A 15,047-nucleotide genomic window follows, 5' to 3' on the forward strand; every position below is an offset into this window, starting at 1 on the left:
TGAAGACGAGCTAGGTGTGAGGCAGGAGCACCGGCCCAAAGGGGAGAACAGCATTCCATTGAGCTGCGGATGAAAGCCTTGTATGTGGTGAGGAGCTCAGTTGTGCCAAGGAAGGACTTCGCACGATGGAGGATACACAGTCGGTGACTGGCTTTGGAGGCCAGCTTGGAAATGTAGTTTGAAATGTTGAAAATGTTGAAAATGTTGAAATTGTTGAAAAGTGAAACTGAAACTACTGATCTATGGATCATCGAATGGGAAACCAGAATGAGATGCTGTGGGAAATTGCTGAAAGCAAAGCTGTGGGGAATATAGAGAGAGGGAGGGAGGTCGAGAGCTGAAGAAACAACGTGGAGAAGGATAGGTGCCCGGAGGTGGGCGGTTGGTATGGAAAGAACTTTGGTGATCTTCCATCCAGCTGTAGGCCCAAAACATGCCTAAAGGGTTTCCCAGCTGAGCTTACATAATATCACCTTCACTCCTGAGCAGTAATTCGGAGGGACAACAAGCATGGATTGGAAATCTTAGCTGATAAAATGGAACGAGGTTGTCGAGGTTACTAACTGCACCCATTGCGAGCATTTGCTCACTGAATATTTAAACTGAATTCCCCTTTCTACCAATACACACTCCAAAGGAAATTGTTCATTTCACGTCGACATCTACGAACCCCCGTCATTGACCATTGATGGCTACCTTTGTTAGTATATACAGACTTGGCATTTAATATGGACTATTTTTTTGTGGGGGTGAACTTACTTTTCAAGATGTCTTAGAACCAAAAGTTCATTGGAATTATGTTGAAATTATTCTAGATTTTGTTAATGTGACTTTTAAAAGAAACAAAAACCACATTTGACATTTCGAAACAAATAAATTGATCCTTGAAAGTGATGTAAACTGATATCGAACTCAATTCATGGACAGTACTGTGTTAAACTTCTGTACGTTTTCCAGAAGTATCTCTTTATTTTGCACATTAGCCAAAAAAATTTTTAACAAAAACAAAAGTTAAATTACGACTGGGATTACGGACAGTAAAATTACAGTTCAGTACTTCGTGTAACCCCCACGAGCATTCAGGAGAGCACGTACACGTTGAGGCATGCTGTTCACGAGATTTGCCAAGGTTTGGACAGGAATCGCTTGCCATGCAGTGAAAATAGCCTGCTGCAATTCATGCACAGAGGTCGGCTGCTGGTCCAAGTGGTCGATTTGACGCGTTAATTCTGCCCACAAGTTCTCGATCGGATTCATATCCGGGGACATGGCAGGCCACTCCATATGCTCTACACCACGGTCAGCAAGAAAGTGTTCGATCATGCGAGCACGATGAGGCCGTGCATTGTAATCTCGGAAGACAGTTTCCTCGAAAGGCTGCATGAGCAAATGGAAGCAATGTTTCTTCCAGAATGGCCCTGTACTTGAACTGGTTCAGGTTTCCATTCAGAACAACCAGGTCAATTTTGGCCCCTGCATGAATAGCAGCCCAAACGGTCACCCCACCACCTCCAGCTTGGACTCTTGGCACTATACAATCTTTGTTGTAGGCTTCATGCACTTGTCTGCGCACTCGGGCGCAGCCATCTTGACGATAGACCAGAAATCTAGACTCGTCACTGAAGATCACGTGATTCCAGTGTCCTGGCTGCCATTGACGGTGCTCTCTGGCCCACTGCATTTGCGCTGGCGGTGTTGTCTGGTCAGGCGTGGCTTTCTCAGGGGACGCCTGGCACGATAGCCTGCTTGAACCAGTCGTTGGTTGACTAGCCTTCTGGATACAGGCACATTTGTCAGTTGCTGCCACTCAGCCCTAAGCCGATTAGCTGACTTGGTACGACCATTGCGGACTAACCGGTGCAGCTGGCGATCATCCCTCCTTGTGGTTCTGTGGGGATGTCCTGGCCTCGGTATTGGAGTAGGGACACCCCTCTGAGCATTTCGTTTCAGGATCTTTGACACCTGACTTTAAGTGATGCCATACTGCCGAGCAGTAGCACGCTGTTTCATGCTGTAATTTCGTAAAGCCACCACTCCATGACAAACAGCATTGTCGAGTTGGCGGACCATCTCCAGAGGAAGCGGCAATAACTTTTGGAGACGTGCAGCAGTTGTTTTCCACTAATACAGAATGCAACAACCCTTGTATACCCGACTGTGAAGCCAATCATCAAATGCACCTGTCCGTACATTTTGCCACGCCACCTGTGATATAATCCTCTTGTTGACTTCTTGCTGCGACAGACAATCAGTGACATGGTTCTTTTAACAAATAAATCACCAAAGTGTAAAAGAAACTCACCAGATTGATATACTGAGTTAAGAAAGTAAACCCGTCAAGAAATAAAAAATATTCCATATTAAATGCCAAGTCTGTATATAGTTATATATATATATTGTTGCGAATATGGAATTTGGCCTCCATATCCGCTTGTAAATATTCCCCTATTTCCCCAATACTCCCCAACTATCCCCAATCCCCCATTCCCTAGTCCCATTGCCTGTAAATAACACTCTGTAGAACCGACCTTCCCCTTTTTCCCCCATTAAATGTCGTGCCCAGGTCCACCGCATCTCACGTAGACAACTTTCGGACATCTTGCGAGTTATTCTTAGTCTATGTCAGTTAAGGACTCGTTTCCATTAATTCTGACTCTTCGTTGCACCAGAATGTGATTATATGGCACCAGTAGTGAGTTTAGGACCTTCCCATACCTCCTCCCATCTTCTTCCCCAAACAACAACTACAACTACAACTACAACAACAATTACAACAACAACTACAACAACAGAGGGGCGCGGCGTGCGGGGAGTGTGCGTCCTCACTCCGGCTCGGTTAGCCGCCATGACCATGCGCTCCGACGGGGTTACCACGAAGGGGCTCCCTGTCAGCCCTCGTCAAGGGCGGAGCCGGTAACCCCCCCCGCACGCACCCAATGAGAAGCAACGAGCCGATTCCAGCTGGGGCGGAGCTAACGAGCCGAGGGCGTGTCACTCCCCGCCGGATATACGCGGCGACTTACCGGATGTGAGGTGAGATGCGCCTGAACTACGGAGAGCAGAGGAAGCCACCGCCACCCCCAGCGCGACGATACCTCCCCGCATCTTTGGACCGGACCGAACCGGGTCGATTCTGCCCTGAGCCCAGGTGCACCTGGAGCCATCGATACCCGCCTTTCCTTGCCATCAATCCCCGTGTGAGTCAGCCTTGTCCCGTTTATCTGTCGTCTGTTGGGGTTAATATAAGTGTGTCTAAGTGCCTGTCTTTCTATGATGTCCCTCTTGTAGTTGTAATCTAACCTTCCGCCTTAATATAACCTCCTCCGGAGGTCTTGAGAACTGAACCCTTGGTGTCGTGTCATTTGAAACCCAGCCGTGTGTCTTTTCCTTCATTGACCTAGCGTAGCGCGACTCGGCAACGTTCGAGCATAATCGGGTAAACTGTGCAGACGTGGTCATACCAAACCGCTCGGTAAACTAACATCCACAACCGCGTCTGTAACAATTGGTGTCGAGGAGTGGAATTCGGACCCGGGACTAAATTTGTTAGGCCAAAACTTTGGGAGGTAGAATCGATCCGGAGCGCGTTTACTGCGCTCGACGAAATTATAACGGCGAAATTTGATTTTGTTATACGGAAATAAAAACCCGAATTTTGAAAGTCGCGCTATGGCAGACCAAGTCGGCTGGGGTCCGGTAGTGGAGAGTGAGGCAGGGTCGGTCCAGGACCAAATTGAGGGACGCGAGGAGAGCGAAGCAGCGAGGGTAGCAGACGCACAAAATGGCGCCTCGCTGGTCACCGCGCCCGCGACCGTGGCAGCGCCCCTGGTGGATTCGAACCTTTTCCTCCTGCAAATGAGGGCCCTTATGGAACAAATGGTGGGAATGAGGGCTGATAGTGAGCGGTTGGGAAACCAAATGGGGGTAATGGGAAACCAAATGGGGGTAATGAGGGACGAAGCGAGGGGTACCAGTGAGGGGTTAGACAATAATTTTAAGGGATTAGACAAGAAATTTGGGAAGTTAGACAATAATTTTGAGGAGTTAGACAAGAAATTTGGGAAGTTAGACAATAATTTTGAGGAGTTAGACAAGAAATTTGGGAAGTTAGACAATAATTTTGAGGGGTTAGACAACGGGATAAAAGAGGTGAGAAATGGGTTAATAGGGTTAGAAAACAGTATGGAAGGCAAATTGAGGGACATGAGGGACCAAGCGGAAAGGGAAGTTAAACAAATGGAGCAGCAGATAGAGGGGGTCAGAATGGGGGTAGAAACCAAACTGGATGCTCACAGGGAGGAGATGGAGCAGATGAGGGTGGCATCTGGGCAGGAGATGCAAGTGATGGGAGAGGAGATCAGAAGAGGAGTGAGTGAGGAGGTCGGAGGAGTGCGCGAGGAGGTGAGGCACTGTAAGGAGCACATGGAGAAGGAGGTGAGAAAGGGGACTGTAAAGTTACAAGGGGGCATAGAGGACCTGACGCAGGAGGTGGAACAGCTGACGGAGGGACAAAAAGGACTAACGGAGCAGGTTCAAAGGAACACTGCGGTATTAGGAGGTTTAAAAGCGACACAAAACGACATAAAAAACGACTTAATAGCGACAAAGAGGGAATGTCAGATGGTACGTGAGGGATTGACAACGGGGTTGGACGAGGTGATAGAGGTAATGGAGACGAAGGACCGGCAGGTGAGGACGCACATGGAAACGGTCAAGGTAGCCTTGGAGGACGAGCTTGAGGAGACGTACCGGGGAATAAAAGAGGTGAAGCAGAAATTAGAAGAAGTGGAAGAAGGGATGAGCGAAATTAAGAAGCGACGGAGAGGGGATAAGAAAGAGATAAAAGAGGAGATAAAAGAATTGGTCCGAAGTCTGTGTTTGGATCGTAATGATGTGCTCATTAACCGGATGAGGGATTCGCAGGTGATGGAGGAGAAGCGAAGAGGAAGAGGACCCGGTGTAAGTGGTGACCAATATGGTCGTGCGTTTGATGCGCCAGGGGATTTAAGAAGCTTGGGGGTCGAGATGGACCCGGGTGTTCGTGAGAGGCCGTTGGTGAAGTGTGCGACAGGTCTGGTGTGCGAAAAAGGAGGTGTGCGAGAAAGTCCGACTCTGGGGTGTGTGAGGAAAAAGTGCGTGCCAAGGAGTGAGGGTGCTGGCGAGAGTGAGTCGGTCGTAGCGCGTGTGCGAGGGGGCACATGGAAGCGCGGTGTGGTAAGTGTTACAAAGGGTGTGACGGGAGAGTGTGCGCGAGAAAGGTGTGTGACGGACAGGTGCATGGGGAAAGAGTGCGCTGTCAAAAGTAAGGAAGAATGCACACCTGTGGTGAGTGTTACAGAGGGTGTAACGGGAGAGTGTGCGCGAGAAAGGTGTGTAACGGACAGGTGCATGGGGAAAGAGTGCGCTGTCAAGAGTAAGGGTGAGTGCGTTGTCAAGAGTGGTGGTGAGAGTAGTGAGAGTGACAAGGAGCGTGAGTTGGGTGTGACAGGTGAGCGAGGATGTACACCTGGAATGGAAGGATGCACACCTGGAATGGTAGAGCGTGAGTGGGAATGCACGCTGGAATTGGTAGTGAGGCACGTGGTAGGATGTGCGAGTGAGGGCACACCTGTGATTGTCACAGAGGAGGTGACCGAGGAGGGGGCGCGAAGAGGTGTATTGGTGAGGTGTGCGAGTGACGAATGTGTGCCAAGGTGTTCGGTGGTCAGGTGTGTGACCAAGGCTGTGAGTGGAATGAGTGTACCGAGGTGTGTAAGGAAAGGTACGAGGAGCATGGAGACGGCTGGATGTGTGAGCAAGGAACGGGCTGCGGGGTGTAAGAATCCAGGTGAAGCATCGACGGTAACCAGGTTAGAGGTTAGGTCGACTTTTAGCCGAAGCGGGCCCTCGGTGCGTGCCGGGCCTCGCTTTGAACGGCCGCGTCCGTGCTCCACTAGGCGGAGCGGGCAGCTGGATAGGAAGGGTCGTCATGGCGACCACTTTTTGGTGAGACGTGCCGACAGGTCGAGATCGGGCAATTGGATGGCTCCACGCCGAGGTGGTGCGTGGGATCTCGGCCCGGGTAAGCCCCCGTCCCTGCACCGAATGCAGGACGTGTCCAGCCACTGGCACCAAACAACCCGCATTCATGGCTTGGCTTTACGAAGCCGGGCTTTGGACGGGAATTGGCGCACCGAGAGGCAGTAGTGAGTAGACTGGGTGATGAGGTTAGTGTTTTGGCCCCGAAATTAGAGAAAAACAAAATTTGATGATTGGCAAAGGAGTGGCAGTAGTGATTGGCAGATGATGGGTAGTGATTGGCAAATTTTTAATTTGTTGAAATTTGATGTGCAAAATTAATAGTGAGAGACCCCCCCGATGTGGTGGGATGACAAATCCACCATCCCTCACAGAGGTGGGGGCAGAGGAGCAATAGCTTATGGGGTGTATGGCAGTGAAAACTAGCCCGGGTGGGTTAGGTTATATTGTAGGGATCTAGCGAAGATGACATTAGGTGACGATAAGGTTAGGTAGTGACTGATACCTGTAGTGGGGACGCAGGTAGATTAGTGTGGATGATAATGACGTGGGAGCGCAATAGTTTAAAGGGACGACTGGGAAGCGCACGTTTCAGAAGGGAGTAGTTAGCTGAGATGATGCCGTGTGTGTGAGAATTGAACAGGTGTGATTGCACAGGTGTGCAACTGGACAGGTGTGTGGAGCAGTGTATGAGTAGTGAGTGTTGTGGATCAGCGCGAATGCGCTTGGGGAGAGAAGGGTGCAGGTGGCACCAGGTGTGAGAGCACAGGTGTGCAGGTACAGGTGTGTGGAGAGAGTTGGAGTAAGTGGTACGTAGTGGTGTGCATGGTGCGAAGGTGTGGATGGGGGAAGAGTGGACCCCTTTCACGAGTACCCGGGGCGGGTAGTGTAAGTGTTAGGTAGAGGGTACAGGTAAATTGTGGTTGGATATGGGCATCTGTGGTGCGGTTGCAGAATGGTATTGTGGATGGGTGCATTAGTGTCGTGGAAATGGCTGGGCGTGTAGCCTGTTAGTGTGTGTAGTTGGTTGGGCACTCCACCACTGTGAGGATGTCGGCCAGGTGAGGCCGTAGGTGGGCTCTGGGAGCCGGTAGTTGTGAGTGGGTGCCTGAGGATCCCGGGTGTGGATCGGGCAGCCCCGTGCCAGAGAGGGCACCGAGTGGGGAGAGCGCCAGAGGGCCTTCCCCAGGTAGTTAGGTTAGGGTAAGGAGCAGGTAAGCTCGGAGGCAACTGCAGTGGTGGAGGTGTGCAGGTGGGTAGACCCACTGGGAGAGGTACACGCCACAGCCCAGAAATTGTGCGAGGGCACCGGGAGATGAATCGGGGGAGTGAGACCCAAAATTGAAAAGCACCACAGTTTGGCCAATGGGAATTGGTTTTTAGAACCCATAGTGTAAGAGGGCCAATGGGTTGGCCGGAGAAAGACCCCGGGTGGTGTAAAGTTGTTAAAGTCATTTAGGAAATAGTTAGGATTGATGAACCTGTCGCACCATACGCAGCCACTTACCTGTGGTGATGATGATGACTCCACACCTGTGTTTTCTTTGTTTTGGTGCAGGAAATGAGAATTGCTGTGAGGATTTGTGAGACGCATCACGACGTGGATGAGACATTGGGGTGATTCCATCTCTCCCTCCTTAGGAGGGACTGATGATGAATTGGTGATGGCAAATTATGATGTTGAGTTGGAGATGGCAAATTTTGATGAGAGTTGAAAATGGCAAATTTGATTGGTTAGGAGGGAGAGAAGACGAATTTGGTATATGGGAGGAACGGGGAAGACAGTAGGGATGTTTGTTGATTTGTAAAGTAGATGTTTATGGGTAGTGTTGTGTTTTGTGGATACAGTAAGGGGTAAGGGAGGGGCCATGTAGGTTACCTGGTGGGGGGGGGGCATACGATAAGAACGTACCTGTCTCACCTGGTTCCCATGTGCCCCCAGTGTGCATCATCTTGTATTGCGTGCACTTTTGCGCCCTTACCACCTTACTCACTTGTCTTCTTCTTTTGTCTCCCACCTCCGAGGATCTGGCTTTGGGGTAGAGAGAGAGGAGAGAGAGGTGCTGGCTACGCAGTTGTGGGCCTGCACTTTCGCTGCTTGCTGCCGGGATCGATACACCATATGGACCGCAATGTTTGTGGCCACCCACAATGGACCGCAGTTCTTTTGCGGCCAAGCACCACCCGTGGATGGACCTATGGGTCAACGTGGCACCTATGCCAAACAGGTGAACCACTCTTAGTTGGCCCCCTGACGGCCACAATAGAGAAATGGACGCGGTTGGCGCCTTTCTTTATTTTTAAAGAAGCCAGAAGGCCAAGTGCACCACACGAAGGCAAGACCAGCGGCAGAACATCGGCCGGCTGCGACACCACCGGTGATTTATAAACACTTTATTGGTGCACCGGATGGTGCTCACTGTGTGATGGGGTGGTGCTTTTGGTGCTGGGAAGGGGTGCTCTGCACGTTATTAAAGGCCGTAAGGCCACAGAGCACTCGTGGGTTGGTGTATCGATGCTGGCATGCGTGCTCTCTCTATGCATAACATCTGCATGTGTTCCTCCAGAAACAGGTCCTGGATCGTAGTGTAAATAGCAGCGTAGTCGTGTAAATAATGCTCCCTACCGGCTGTATGTTTAGTTTGCGAATTCTTTCCGGATTCGGTTATCCTGTGGGTGTGTTTCTGAGAGGAGAAGGGTGCAACGTCGCAGGGGGAAATATTTACTCATTTGTGAATATCTGTAAAACTGTCGCACTCAGGGTAGAGTTAATAGTAGTGGGAACTACATCTGAGTGCCACACTAAACTAGGTAAAAATTTATCGGGTCGGGACGCCCCGAGGGTAGAGAAGGGTGCAATGTTGCGAATATGGAATTTGGCCTCCATATCCGCTTGTAAATATTCCCCTATTTCCCCAATACTCCCCAACTATCCCCAATCCCCCATTCCCTAGTCCCATTGCCTGTAAATAACACTCTGTAGAACCGACCTTCCCCTTTTTCCCCCATTAAATGTCGTGCCCAGGTCCACCGCATCTCACGTAGACAACTTTCGGACATCTTGCTAGTTATTCTTAGTCTATGTCAGTTAAGGACTCGTTTCCATTAATTCTGACTCTTCGTTGCACCAGAATGTGATTATATGGCACCAGTAGTGAGTTTAGGACCTTCCCATACCTCCTCCCATCTTCTTCCCCAAACAACAACTACAACTACAACTACAACAACAATTACAACAACAACTACAACAACAGAGGGGCGCGGCGTGCGGGGAGTGTGCGTCCTCACTCCGGCTCGGTTAGCCGCCATGACCATGCGCTCCGACGGGGTTACCACGAAGGGGCTCCCTGTCAGCCCTCGTCAAGGGCGGAGCCGGTAACCCCCCCCGCACGCACCCAATGAGAAGCAACGAGCCGATTCCAGCTGGGGCGGAGCTAACGAGCCGAGGGCGTGTCACTCCCCGCCGGATATACGCGGCGACTTACCGGATGTGAGGTGAGATGCGCCTGAACTACGGAGAGCAGAGGAAGCCACCGCCACCCCCAGCGCGACGATACCTCCCCGCATCTTTGGACCGGACCGAACCGGGTCGATTCTGCCCTGAGCCCAGGTGCACCTGGAGCCATCGATACCCGCCTTTCCTTGCCATCAATCCTCGTGTGAGTCAGCCTTGTCCCGTTTATCTGTCGTCTGTTGGGGTTAATATAAGTGTGTCTAAGTGCCTGTCTTTCTATGATGTCCCTCTTGTAGTTGTAATCTAACCTTCCGCCTTAATATAACCTCCTCCGGAGGTCTTGAGAACTGAACCCTTGGTGTCGTGTCATTTGAAACCCAGCCGTGTGTCTTTTCCTTCATTGACCTAGCGTAGCGCGACTCGGCAACGTTCGAGCATAATCGGGTAAACTGTGCAGACGTGGTCATACCAAACCGCTCGGTAAACTAACATCCACAACCGCGTCTGTAACAATATATATATATATATATATATATGTAGGGAGCTGTAATGCCCCTCCCCCTTTGTATATCCTTGCTGCTTTACCAATTACCAAGTATAACCAATTATATGTTTTGTTTTGACTGACTGCTGTACTCTTTTATAATACTTAGTTCTTTCTTGTGCATTGAGGATGTGTAATATCCTAATAAGGAGTTCTTTGCCTGTGAGCTCGTGGCCTGCGTGGGCACAATCTCTAGTTCCCCTTCCCTGGCCTTGGAGGCAACTGTTATCTCTCTGCCTCCCTCTAGACTTTGCCAATATCCTGTATTTTGACACATTTATGAGTGTCCCCTCCTTTTGTACTTTCCCAACCAAGGTTCTATACTGAAAGTTGTAAACATGTTGCCACATATGGCTGACCATCTCCTTATCTAAGTTAAACTATGAGTGGCCTTGATGAGCTTCCTCTAACTAACTGAACAACAGGATGGGACTATGGTGGGAGGACCAATGAGCCCATTCTGTCTCTGTATCTTGTGAGCTAACCCCACCCCTGATCTTCCTTATATAAAGCAAGGTTTAATTGAATTATTTCAGAGCATCTTGTTGTACTGTTGGTCATTTCTTGTGAGTTTCAATGCAACTTCTTGCTGTCCTCAAGCTTGTGTAATCGAGTTCTAATAAATATATCCGTTGCTCCTTTCCTCTGAGTCTCCTGAGTCCCAAGTTCTAAGTCTCGATCCGACAACTGGTGGCAGCGGTGGGATCAGTCTGTGCAGTCCGGGACGCGGTCCCAGGCAAGTGAGTGGTGAGAGACCAGCTGGCAATTGATCCGGGTCAGGTGAGCTGTGGTTTTCTTTTGTTTTTCCTTTTTTAGCCTGGGGGTCAGTCCAAATTGTAACCCACTCTCTCTTGCTCGGTTGCCGTTTGTTCCGTTCCCTGCTCATACCTGTTCCACGAACCTAAATTTAAATACGGACCGCTTGGGTCCTGGAGCAACTGATTGTTTATGGACTCGTCAGGGTAACGTTACGTAAGGGAAAGTGCCCCACGTTGGGCGCCTGAGGTTAAGGGGTAATAGATCTCTGGGTTGTGAGGGTAAGGATAAGGGCGGCGTCCCGATCCGAGGCCTACCCGGGAGACGTTGGAATTATAAGTAAGATTGGAGGTATTACACGGGCGTAGGACGCCAGGAGAGTACAGTAAGGTTAGGTTAGACGGCTGTGTAGGCGGACGAGCCTCTCAGGAGAGTTAGGTAGTGCAGCTGTACCGCGAGGCGGACGATCCTCACGAGTACAAGGCCGCGAGTTAGGTAGACAGCTGTACCGCGAGGCGGACGATCCTCACGAGTACAAGGAGAGTTAGGTAGTGTAGCTGTGCCGCGAGGCGGGAGATCCTCACGAGTACAAGGCTACGTCGGTAAACTAAATTTTCCTAGGATGGGTAACAGTATGGGTAATAAGACAGTAAAGGCAGGTGAACCGCTTCGAAATACCCCAGCATTTTTCATGTTTCGGAGGTATGGCTATGATGCTGTGAGACCAGGGAAGTCATGGGTTGCGCTGACGAAGGATTTAGGAGAACCGTGGCCCGAAGGAGGGTCTTTTGCGCTGGAAAAATTGGACGTGTTGTATGAGACATTAGAAAAGTTTGAACAGGCCACGAAACACTTCCCGCCTGACTATTGGAAAGTCTTTGGCTGGTGGAAGGAAGAAGCGATGAAGCGACACGCAAAGTCGAAACAGGCCAGCTTGGCTGGTGAGGTAACAAAACTCAAGGGTCTGAGGAAACAGGCGAATAAAGTGCAGGATGAAGCGCTTAAGGAAATAGAAAAGCAGGCCAACGCGCGACTGATGTCGCTCGTTGAAAACCCAGACCCTGCGGTAGGGGAAGTAGTGACCAATCTACCCTCCCCAGCCCCAGACCTAAGCCCTGTCCCGGGGTTTCAGGCACCACCTATCCTTTCTGCGCTCCCGCCACCACCTCCCTATATCCCCGCTACCATCGCGCCCCAGATACCCCAGAACCACCCAAGCCAGGGAAGACCGTTTGCACACCTCGGGGCTAACGGGATAGATGACGGGACCGACATCGCAGGGTTCCCGCCACCGATAGGACAGGATGGGTTATACCTCTCGCTGGTAGGTTGTAATGGGAACGAGACCCCCCGAACCACCGGAATGTCTAGTTTATACCCCCCACTGAAGAAAAGTTCTGGATTAACAGAGGGAGGAAAATTGTGCCCCTTACAAGTTATCGGAGTTGATGCTCAAGGTCATGGGGTTCGAGAAAGGGTACCATGGAAAGAATCCGCTCTAACAGTAATGCGGGAAAGGATCCAACATTTGCTTACCGAGGACCCAAGACAGATAGCTCCGACTATAGCGAATTGGATCACATGCGAGCATGGCGATTGTGATTTTCGAGATATAACCCATATGGGCGCTTCTGTGCTCCCACCCAAGGTATGGGATAAGGCTAGGCAAAGAGCACAGTGGCCGATGATAGACCCAAGGGCGATGGGTGCAAATCAGATAACAGTAGCACAATGGGATGATCTAAAGGTCCGGCTGCTAGAGGCTATTGAGCAGGCGCTGTTGCCAGCAGGAGGTCCGGATTGGGGAAAAATTGGGGCCATAAAACAAAAGGCAGGAGAATCAATTGGGGATTACCGGGAAAGGTTGGAAAGAGCCATCGCGCGTTGGGGAGGACTGGGCCCGATGCTGTTGGCCGAACTACCCAACCCATTGGTAAACCAATATTTAATAGAGGGGCTTCGGCCAGCATTAAAGAAACAGGTACAGTTAGTCCTTTTCAGCTGGAAGGGAATGACAACTAACGAATTATGCGACAAACTGGAACAATGCCCGGGCTCCTCCTTAGAGGAGAAGAAGGATATTAAGGAGGAAATATTGCAAATGTTTGTCCAGGAGAAACGGGCTCAATTTAATCAAAATAAAAAGGGGGATCAGAGTCAGAACTACATACGCGAACAGTGCCAGAAGTGGGGACCTGTTCGAGGTTTAGAGGAACATAGGAGGAGTTGTTGGCCTCTTTTCTATAGGGGCCAATTCCCCAACGGAGAGTGGATCCACAACGAAAATGAAAACTGCGACGGTTGTACTGAGGAAGACTTTGGACTAATTAATATGAACGAGGTAAAACAACAATGGACAATACCACTCCCTCTTCCCCCTCCTCCTCAAAACCCTCAAACTTGGACTGTGCAAGGGCCCCCTCCCCAAAATTGGTATCCACCAAGACCCCTTCTCCAAACCCCTGGACCACCCCCCAATAGTGGGATGCAGAATGGACCCAGGGGGAACTGGGCCCCGCCTCGGGGTCCGCCGCAATGGCAACCAGTAAACCAGTCACAGTGGGGAGCGCCAGAACGCCGGCTGGGCGGAAGGGGAGCTGTAGGGGGACGACCTATGCCCTCCGCACCACCGGTTCCACAGGAACCGTGCTTTTATTGCAAGCAACTGGGACACTGGAGAAGTAATTGCCCAAGTGCTGCTCGTAAGGGGTTTCCGCCCCAATACAATAGAGGGGCCTATTGACGGGACGCTGGCGGGTCGCCCAAGGAGTGTCCCCTCTTGACCATGACACCGGCAGAGGAACCGACCTTGATGATGGACGTGGAGGGAAGACAATTAGAATTTCTCGTCGATACAGGCGCGACTCGCAGCACAATTAACAGGGGGCAATTGCCCTCTTTGCGCCCTACGGCAAGGAACGTTCAAATACTGGGTGTTTCGGGTTTACCCCAAGCGCTTCCTATTTCGGAGGAAGTGCGAGTAACATGCGGCCCGCTGGAGGCTAAACATGCTTTCTTGATGACCACTACCGCCCCGACAAATTTGTTGGGACGGGATTTATTGTGCCGATTGGGCTGTCAAATCTCATGTACAGAGGAGGGAGTTTTTGTAGACGTCGCTAAATCTAAACGCGACTTGGTAATGACGGCATTGTCTAGGCCCGGCCCCACCGTGTATTGGTGGCGCATGGATGAATGGACTCTGGCTACCTGGACGCATATCATAGATAATGTGTGCTTGGACAGTGCAGTTCTGCGAGATTGGCTACAACTGCACCAAATTTCGATAAAAAACGTAAAGGATAATCCACCCCATTGCACTGCGTACTATGATGCAACGGGCGAGGACGAGAATTATCGAGAGAAGGTTAAGGAAAAGCTGGGCAAGCGCACGCCTCTACACTTATCACGGATGTGGATCGGCCGTGAGGGAATAGGAATCGAGGTAGTCCTAACCTCGAGTCAGCGTGCGTTGACCCAATACCCCGAAGGAGCGGCCGCCCATGTTACCCTCACCACTGCCAAGGGGTGGCCGCCGGAAAGTGTAGGTTGGATGGTGGGGAGGTTACGAGAAGTTCCCTTACAAGGTTATCGGAGTAAGAAAGGCCGCTGGACTTTGAAACGGCTCCAAAATGGCGAAGGGTTCTCAATTGACTTCAAGACACAACGGAGGGATGGAGTGTTCGAAGCAACAGAGTTGCCTCCTAAGGGCACCTATGCCATGAGGGCAGTGCTGACGGACCCGGGTGAGTCAGATTACCTCCTAGCGGAGGTGCCAGACAATTTATGGCCTAAAAGCGACGGTGAGGTTGGACGGATGCGAGACGCCAAACCTCTAGTGATAGCAGTGCAGCCGGGGATGCGCTTGCCAAATGTAAAACAATATAAGCTACGACCTGAGGCCGACGTAGGCATAGCACCAGTAATTCAATCCCTAGTGGAACAGAAAATTATCGTGGAAACTAACAGCCCATGTAATACACCAATTTTGCCAGTGAAAAAACCGTCAAAGGACAAATGGAGGTTTGTACAGGATTTAAGGGAGGTGAACAAGGTGATACAGGGCATACACCCACTAGTTCCAAACGGAGAAACCCTCATGATGTCAATCCCGCCGGACGCAACATACTTCACGGTCATCGACCTTTGTTCTGCGTTTTTCTCTGTGCCCATCGCGCCTGAGTCACAATACTTGTTCGCTTTCACCCATAGGGGGCGCCAGTATACTTGGACAGTACTACCTCAGGGGTTTTCAGATAGCCCCACTCTGTTTTC

The sequence above is a fragment of the Myxine glutinosa genome, chromosome 9 (assembly GCF_964187855.1).
Source record: "Myxine glutinosa chromosome 9, kmMyxGlut1.1, whole genome shotgun sequence".
Taxonomy (NCBI): Eukaryota; Metazoa; Chordata; class Myxini; order Myxiniformes; family Myxinidae; genus Myxine; species Myxine glutinosa.